Consider the following 9672-nt stretch of genomic DNA (forward strand, 5'->3'; position numbering starts at 1 on the left):
TCAGGTTACTTAAATATATTTATGATTCCAAAGTTTGAAAGACACTAACTCCCAAACCAGTTCAAGGAGTAGGTGATGAGAAACAGACCTTTAGTGTGTCTTTACTGGGATAATTCTGCCCTCGCTCAGGCAGGTGGATCACTGCTCTGGGCCACATGTCACATAAGACTCCACACTTTGGGTTAACTTTCCTGAAATTTACAACTCAGTGTGTAGGATGGCCACCACTGGGAATGCTATCCTGGATAAGGTGCCTTGAACCTGGATCAGAACCCATGTGGCTCTTGGTCTTTGTTTCTTCTTTTTGCAGTGTTCTTTGATCCTCTAGCCTATTACAGAGTGGACCATATTTCCCAGGAGCTTCCCAGCTTTTATTTATGGGGCTTCCTGAGTCTCTCTGGTGGGTCCCAGTTCCAGGAGGCAGGCTGGCAACCAGATTACTTCTGCGGAATAGGGCATGTTTCTTTTGTAGAATCACACATCAGATAACCAGAATGGTACTAACATGCTAATTTGGGGTAACTCACTCCAAACGAAGAATTTTTATGTGCATTGACTGTATAATAAACAACTATTTAAGTCTTATTTTTTCAAGATGTTTAAAATATTTTTGGGGAGATCACTATACTTCATATGTACCCATGAATTTTGTAAAACTTTTTTTTTTGGTATTTTTCTAATTGGCTTTATTAGAAGTATCATGAATGGTGCAGCATTCCATCTAGCAAGTAGAGGCAAACTCATGTAAAACATTTTAAATCGATTTTTAATAGGGTTAAAGCCCCACAAAAAATATTAACCAGAGCCTCATATATCCTAGGTGTGCCCCTGTGCCGAGAGACTGCAGGGAGACATAAGACTTTTGCCTAATCTGATTTGGAAAGTAAACAATCCAAGTTTCAAGGTGATGAATGGTTTCCATTTCTGACACTTGTAATTTGGATATTATAGTTACTGAAGAGCTTTGAGTCTTGTAGCTTTAGAGTGATTCCAAGAGGTAAAGCCATGCAGGAAAAACAAATCTCTGATCTCTCTTACGGTCTAGGTAAAATAGAAATTAGCCATTTAAGTACGGTAGCATACATGGTGGCTTTTGCAAGGTATGTTATGGAAAAAATAGATCCTAGATCCAAAGCTGCTGACCAAGAGGAGATAGAACTCCAGGGTTCACCTGTATCACTGCAGCCAGAAGTCCCTACTGCTTATAGCCTTCACTTTGAGTCTATGAAAGCTAGCTGCAGAAATGGATATGTTTATGAATTGTGGGATTTCCAGAATGCCAGAGACTCTATGATTAAAGATGGTCTTTGCTGATAAAAAATCAGGCTTATAGGTAAGCCTCAGCTTATCTAAAGGCAGGTGGTGGGAAGGCTGAAACATAAATTGTTGTTGACTACAATTAGGACAGGAAGAACTAAGGCTGGAGCTAGTACATAACAGAAGCCAAATGGCCGAACAGTCTTGGGAATCCCAGAGAAAGGTGTTCAGGGTATCATGTTTGTTCAAAAATAAAGACCAAATTGATAGACAGTATTGACAAAATGCATGACGATGAGTTAATGATCTTTACATAAAGCACTCATGTAATCCTTACAAGAGAGAAATTAGGAAATCCACTGGTGAAAATGTAAATGAAAATGAAAAGTCCTGAATAGGAAACAAAACTCCGTCTACACTGAAAGTAAGGGAAACTAAAAACTCCTATTAAAATCCACAAAGGATAGCAACAAGGTACGATAAACTTCGGTTGAGATTGACAAGAGATACCAAGAACAATGTGCACTTTCCAGCTCAAGGACATAATATGATATTATAGAGAACCATCAAAGTGAAGGAGATTTTAACAGGCAATTCGAATACCCAGCCTGGAAAGACACGGGCTAGAGACAGGAATATGTTGGAAAAACCTACCACACCTTGCTCCAAACAGCTGCTAATCAACTGATTGGTCAGAACTCAAAATAAAAAAATAGGAAAGAAAGAAAGAAAAGAAAGAAAGAAAGAAAGAAAGAAAGAAAGAAAGAAAGAAAGAAAGAAAGAAAGAAAGAAAGAAAGTCAAAATAATTACTCTGCCCAGTAGCCCCCCCTTCCCCCCACTCCAAACAGACTTTCCATCAGGGACTGTTAAAGTCTGAAGACAAACTCTTTGTAACCTCAGAGAAATATATACACATAAAGTTTTTTCTACTACTTTGATGTAATTACCTCATACATGATCAAGAGATAAAATTATAGTGGTAGAAAGTCTTACAAGATCATTTGGGATTTTTCCCAGCACATTCATGTTTTGAAGTTATAGGAATAAACTTTCTCAAATGAAGAAAAAGAGCTCTAGCAACATCTGAAAATCACAAGAAAAACACTGAAAATCTACAGAAGTGCACTAGAATTCATGGAGTAGTGGCTGATTTATTAGCATCACAAAGCACTGGGTTTTCCATATGGTAAGCTATCTGGCAAGGCTGTGATTGTAGATGGAGAAGCTGCAAAAATATTTCTCCATATTAAAACAATGGTTAAAGAAGACAGCTATCTCTTGGATCAGATTTTAAACTTATATGAAAATAGTCTCTTGATAGAGAATTAAATGTCCTCCAAGACTATATCTTGATGAGGAAACATGAGCCTCAGGCTTAAGGCTATAATGGATTGACTTACTCTGATCCTAGGTACAAATACTGTGTAGAAATTGAACCTCCATCATACTATTATTAGAAAGGTTATTGCTTTTGCTAGTGCTCTAGTTACAAAATTCCACAGGTCTTTTGGGTTTTTGAGTGATCTGTCCCCAATTTTATCTTATTAATAAGCAGTATTATCTATAGTGCTTGATTTTTTGTAGAACCTGGGATTTGGGGGGAATCATATATAGTCTTATAGCAAAAACACAAATACAGACATACACACATGTACAGATGAAAAGTTTTGGAAATTAGGGTATCTTCTTCTAGTATGAATGTCTTATCAACAAACATCCAGCTAAACATTAGGCAGTGAACTAAGTTGCAATCCAAGGTTATCTACCTCAGATTGTAAGAGACTCTTCCAATATGATAGAAGTGGCCACAATTGATGGAAATTTCACAAATTAAGGGAAAAAACAAAGAGTTAAAACTCAGATTGCAGACTCCCACTGCCTTATCCACTTGACATACTGAATATTCCAACCTACCTACTCTGTCCTCCATCTCCAAGTACTCATCAAAAGCCAAAGGGCCCCAAGTAGAGAAGGGACACAAGAGATCCCACTAAATCTTTAATAGCAGATTTGGATAGAGTGGTCCCTATATTCATTCTCAACAGTGGTTCATTTGAGCCAGGTTTCCAATATTACTGTAGGAGTTGATTATAGAACTATCTCAAGGAAATCCCAAACAGAGAAGAATACAGGCTTTAGAAGCAAATCAAACAAACTGCAATCATGGATTTCAATGCCAAGTCTCTTTCCCTCTCTCTTATGTTTGCTTTTCTCAACATGTTATGCTTCTCTTTTTCTTTTTGTAATGTAAAATAGAATGTCAATCACACACTAGGGGAAAAAGTAAACCCAGAAATTGCCACAGTTAATTAGCTACTGGAGGATGGGAACCAAAGATGAATAGCTCCCTTACCTTTTATAGTACGAATGTATGGGACACACTATTTTGTCTGCAAAACCCCTGCTGTTTTGAAAACCACATTCTCTCCCCCTGACTACCTACCCACATGATTATGGCAGGAACCATCACTGCATCAAATATCATCTCACAGGATGCCTGGGTGGCTCAGTGGTGAGCATCTACCTTTGGCTCTGGTGGTGATCCTGGGAGTCTGGGATCCAGTCCTGTATCAGGCTCCCTGTGGGGAGCCTGTTTCTCCTGCTGTCTATGTCTCTTGCCTCTCTCTGTGTCTCTCATGAATAAATTTAAAAAAAAAAGCCATATCTCTGTTGGTCTAGGAGAGTGTATCTGATCAAGCAAATCCAGTAGCCCTTCCCAAAGGATTTTGTGGGAGGGATCCTGAGAAAGGCCACTATCTCTCAGATAGCTAAACCAGTTAAGAAGTAAAATTTAAAAGCTCTATTCTGTCATATGGTGGGCAAGACATATGACCAATTCACAGAGAGAGCAGAATAAGATAAAAGTGTCAAAGGCTTTGAAATTCTTAGTTCTGGGAAGCTCCTAAAGCCTGGCTATGTCCAACCTTCTCCTTCCTAATGGCATGAATAATGAAATCTTTCTAGAATTTCAGGAGACACCACAAAAGCTTTCTAGCAAATCTCCATTCACATACAAAACAAATTGGCTTAGATTACAATAACTTGCCAAAAAGATTTCCAACTAAATAGGAAAAAAAGAACTGGGAACAATATTCCTGGATTCTATGGTAAGTCTATGTTGAACTCCACAAGAAATTGTAAAATTCTTTTCCAAAGTGGCTGCATTTAAAATTTCACCAGCACCATATGAGAGTTTTCCTTATTCCACGTCCTCATCAATACTTGTTGTTTTCTATGATTTTAGCATTTTATTGGTTCTAGTGGATGTATAGTGTATCTTACTGGAGTATTAATTTACATTTTTCTGAGGCTAAAGACTCTAAGCAACTTTCATTGTGCTTATTAACCATTTATATTATTTTTTTGTGATATATCTTCTCAAAATATCTCAAATATTTTGCCACTTTAACAAAAATTGAGTTATCTTCCTCTTATAGAGACTCAAGAGTTCATGTAATCTAAACAAAAGTCCTTTATCAGATGCATGTATTGGAAAATGTTTTCTCTCAACTTTGGCTTGCCTTTTCATTTTTTAATGTGTATTTAAAGAACACAAGTCCTTCATTTTTATGAAATAAATTTTATCAACGTGTACTATTTTATTATTTGTATCCATCCCAAAGTCAGAAAACGTTGGTTCCTTCTGTGTTAGAACTGTGTAGCAACTTGTAGCTGCCTTAGCCCCCAGAACTCTGAACTCTCCTGAACTCTCTCTATGCACTGTTTAGGATCCCTCTCTCAGCTCTGGAATTTGTCCTCCCCCAAAATTTGATTGTAGGACTAACCTCATTTGTTTTTCTTCTTTCAGGAATCAAACTCATGTGCTGTCTGTTGCCCAATATGTAGATTTATCACTCTGCTGTCCAGCTCTATTTTTTTCTTTGACAAAACCTGCTTTGACTTCTCCAGTGACAGGCTGTCGGTTTTCACAGATACCCTGGTTTCAAGACTGCTGATTTTCAAGACTGCCATGGAACTGGAAAGAACAAGCTGGGAAAAAGCAAGTTAAAACGCGGAACAGCCCACAGTTCTTAACCAAGATTCAGTTGTTTCTCTTGAATAAATGCTTCGTGGGTTGTCCCAAGTCTTTGGTTAATTTCCAGATTGAAAGATGATTGATTGATTGATTTTTGCCTGAGATATGACTTTTTTAAAAAATGTATTCATGAGGGACACACAGAGAGAGGCAAGAGACATAGGCAGCAGAAGAAACAGGTCTCCCTACAGGGAGCCTGATACAGGACTGGATCCCAGGCTCCCAGGATCACCACCAGAGCCAAAGGCAGATGCTCAACCACTAAGCAACCCAGCATCCTGTGAGATCACATCTCAATTTCAAAATCTGTACCACATATTCCAAGTTTCTAATTCTCCAGAATAAATTTTCAACGTTATTAAATCAATGTTTTCTGGATATGAGAATTTCTTGTTCCAATCCATTCTGGAAAAGGATGCTCATGTGTGATAAACATTAAGATCTAATATATTGCTAAAGGTAATTTCAATCTTTGTGTTTAAACACTTCCATTCACCTGACCAAAAAGAAACCCAGTCAGAAGTGGTATTTTCCCTGGGACCTGTGTGTAGTGACTGATTTTTCTCTGCCTTATTCTTAAGTGCATGCATTTCCACAGTTTGTTCTTCAGTGAAATTTTCATTAGAGGAGACACTTCAGTAACATTTCCCACATGCTTTGACATTTTTTCTTTTTTAGGAAAATGTTTCATTCTATTAGATTAATTCCACCCTCAGGTATTTGCATAAGTGGTGTGGATCTGGCCTTTGACGTTATCTTCCTGAATGATCTCTGATTGCTCACTCAGTCATATCAGAGACACACAGTCTCATTGAATCTTGTGCTATCTTTACCAAATCAAATCTGTAAAGTTCACTTGTAATTTAATGTATTGTTTTTGAGTCATCTTGACATTTTGACTTCATAAGTGTAAACTGAAAACTGCATTTACTGGAAATTTGTTTTTAAAAATAAAACTACATATGCCAGATCCCTGATCTACAGATGCTTTATAAAATTAGGCAATGTTTATGATGAGGTAATGCTCCTAAAAGAAAATTTTTAAAAAGAAATTTATATCAATTATTTCTAAAGTCCATAAAAGAACTAGACTATCTTCAATAGTGGAATATACAAGGAATGGTGTAAATTACTAGGACAGAATCCAATTGTTTTAAAAGGAGGTCCAGAACATAAACAAATGTTAAAAGGGTGACAATGTTTAGCATTCTTGAAAGAGCTGGAAGAAAAGCTTTTCTTATTTCAAAGTTATAAATATTGTAAATAAGTAAATAATCTTTGTGATACAGTGAGCCCATATTGAAAATCAATGCCCTCAATTTTAATTAATAGAACTTCTGAATATTTTATATTAAAACATCTTAGCATCTTATTTTATAGTAACATCAAAAGTTGAAATTTTCCTAGAGAATAATTTTTATTAATAACCTAAATAGACTAGAGTTAACTCTTGCTACTAAATGGAATCACACAGCAGGATCAATCCCATCACTTCATTTTTATTTGCCATTTAGCTGGATCCATGCATGTTAGTGTTTAAAGGTAAAGGAAATGGCTAAACACAGGTGAAGAGGAACTTTGAGTATCTTTATGTTATACCTTCTGAGGTTAAGAAGTTTGGGAGTTATAAAAGGTATTTTTGGGAGGAGGATAACTGGGGAATTTGAACTGATACTCTATATTAGGTAATATTGGGAGGTTATTATGATTTCTGTTAGATGTGAAAAATATTATGTTATTATATAGAAATAAGTCCTTACTTTTCAGAGATACATACTAAGAGTGAGATACTGTTAATTATTATTTACTCTATAATACTTTAGCAGAAAAAAAGTAAAAGAAGCAATATAGCACAATATTAACAACTTTAAAATCCAGGTGATAGGCTTATGAAACGCTCATGATACCACTTTCTCAACTCTCTGTATGTTTGAAAATTTTTTTTGAGATTTTATTTATTTACTCATGAGAAAGAGAGAGAGAGAGAGGCAGAGACACAGGCCACAGGCAGAGGGAGAAGCAGCCTCCACGCAGGGAGCCTAATGCAGGACTCGATCCCGGCATTCCTGGATGATGCCCTGGGCTGAAGGCAGGCGCTAAACCCCTGAGCCACCCAGGGAAGTTTTTGTTTTGCTTTTGTTTTTAAGTTTTATTTATTTATTTGAGAGAGAGAGAGAGAGAACAGGAGGGAGAGGGAAAGAGAATCTGAAGCAGACTCCACGCTGATGCCGAGCTCCATCCCACAACCAAAAGATCATGACCTGAGCTGAAACCGCGTGTTGGACACTTAACCTGCTGAGCCACCCAGGTGCCCCTGTTTGGAAGTTTTAGTAATAAGATGTTTAAAATGTTTTAGAGCTAAAAAAAGAGAATGAAGCTTTAGCAACCCCTCAATGGAATACATGGATTAACAAAAGAAGTATTACTTGTTTCCTTTTATTCTAATTTTTCTAAAGTCTTATAAAACTTTAAAGTATAAATCAGAATTAATTAATTGCTTGCTTTGAAAGAAGTTGAATATAAAGAAAAATAATAATTAAAAAACTTTTTTTCCCCTTCTTTTTTCTTTTGTGTCCTCCTTCTTGGCATTGTTTTTTGTTTTTTGTTTTTTTTTAAGATTTTATTTATTTATTTATTCATAAGAGACAGAGAAAGAGAGAGAGAGAGAGAGGCAGAGACACAGGCAGAGGGAGAAGCAGGATCCATGCAGGGAACCCGACACGGAACTCGAACCCAGGTCTCTAGGATCACACCCTGGGCTGAAGGCGGCGCTAAACCGCTGAGCCACCCTGGCTGCCCTTGGCATTGTTATGTAACATTTGTTAAAGGACTTCTAAACAGAAAAATGTAAATAAAAAATAGATGATAAAGCTAGGAGGAAATCAAGGGGAGCCAGTAATTATGTTAGTTCTCAAAAACACAGTCTTACACTTCAAACACAGAAGAGCGAAGGGTCTCAGATTTGACTTTTAGTTTTCTAGCTATAGATTTTTAAAAAGAAACACGAATGGATGCATTATTCAGAGTGCTCCTAAAATAAAGGCAAATCATGCATTAAGGCAAACCATTCATCCAGGCAAAGCCAAGTAATTTCTGATTTTTAAGTCCTAAAAATTATTCATTTGAAATTTATCCTGAAGGGGATCCTTTATGATGTAATGAACAAAACTTGAAGCAACTGCCTTAGGATAGCTAAAGCAAGGAGTTTTTTGGAATGTGTCTTAATTCAGGCAGTTGTCATTATGACAAAAGAAAATCAGTAAAAATAAACCTATTGGTGCAAATGTCACAGGATCTTCAAGGTAAACAGCACTTCTATGGGCCTGGAAGTAGTTTTTGACATATCTTGAACAGAACTTTTTTTTTAAGATTTTATTTATTTATTCATGACAGACAGAGAGAGAGAGAGAGAGAGACAGAGACAGAGACAGAGACACAGGCAGAGGGAGAAGCAGGCTCCATGCAGGGAGCCTGACATGGGACTCGATCCCAGTACTCCAGGATCAGGTCCTGGGCTGAAGGCGGTGCTAAACTGCTGAGCTACCCGGGCTGCCCTTGAACTGAACTTGTTAACCAATTTCAAGAACCCAGAGGGAGTTGACAGATAAACTTTGAAGAGTTCTAGGAATCCTATAAATTGTGTACATTAGCAGGCATTTATGAACATGGATGCATTTGCGGAGGACAGGATTTGTATCTTTTATTAGAAGGATATTTGCTTCAGAAGAAATTGAGAACCAACTGATTCACAGAAATGAAGAGACTGTTCATCTGTTATGAATATCTTTTTTTAAACGAGCTTTTTGAAAATATGTATGATAATGAGTTTCGAGATTATGCTCTCTACCCACTTCTCAAAATGAAAAAATTCTGTATATCCACTAAAGAACAAAATTGCATGCTCTGAGTCAGCTCATCAGAGTAGGCTTGATCTCCTGACAGTTGAGGTACTGATTTAGGACTAATTGGTAGAGAAACCTATTTCATGTATGCATAGAGATGAGCCCAGGGTATATTCTTTAGCTGGGATAAAGATTTTTACAGACAATAAATTGGGGTGTATTTCAAATAAAATTGAGAAAATAGCTTCATGTAATGTGTTAATAAGTTTAACATGAGTATTTTAAGAGCAAGTACACTTGCTTATCTTAAACATTGCAAAAGAAAAGTTGAATAAATCAGCCAAAGACTGTCTGGCTTTGAGCAAAACAATTTCCTGGAACAAATGCTAATATAAATTGCTTGCAAAATGTATTCCTCTGTAACTGAATAAGGTACCTTGCTGAATATGGTTGTTAGCTATAAATGAGTTAAAAGTTTTCTTTCTGGCAATAAGGAGTCAGGACAAAAGTTTCTTAAGGTCTTAGGTAGATCGTAA

This window comes from Canis lupus, chromosome 1 (genome assembly GCF_003254725.2).
Source record: "Canis lupus dingo isolate Sandy chromosome 1, ASM325472v2, whole genome shotgun sequence".
Classification (NCBI taxonomy): Eukaryota; Metazoa; Chordata; class Mammalia; order Carnivora; family Canidae; genus Canis; species Canis lupus.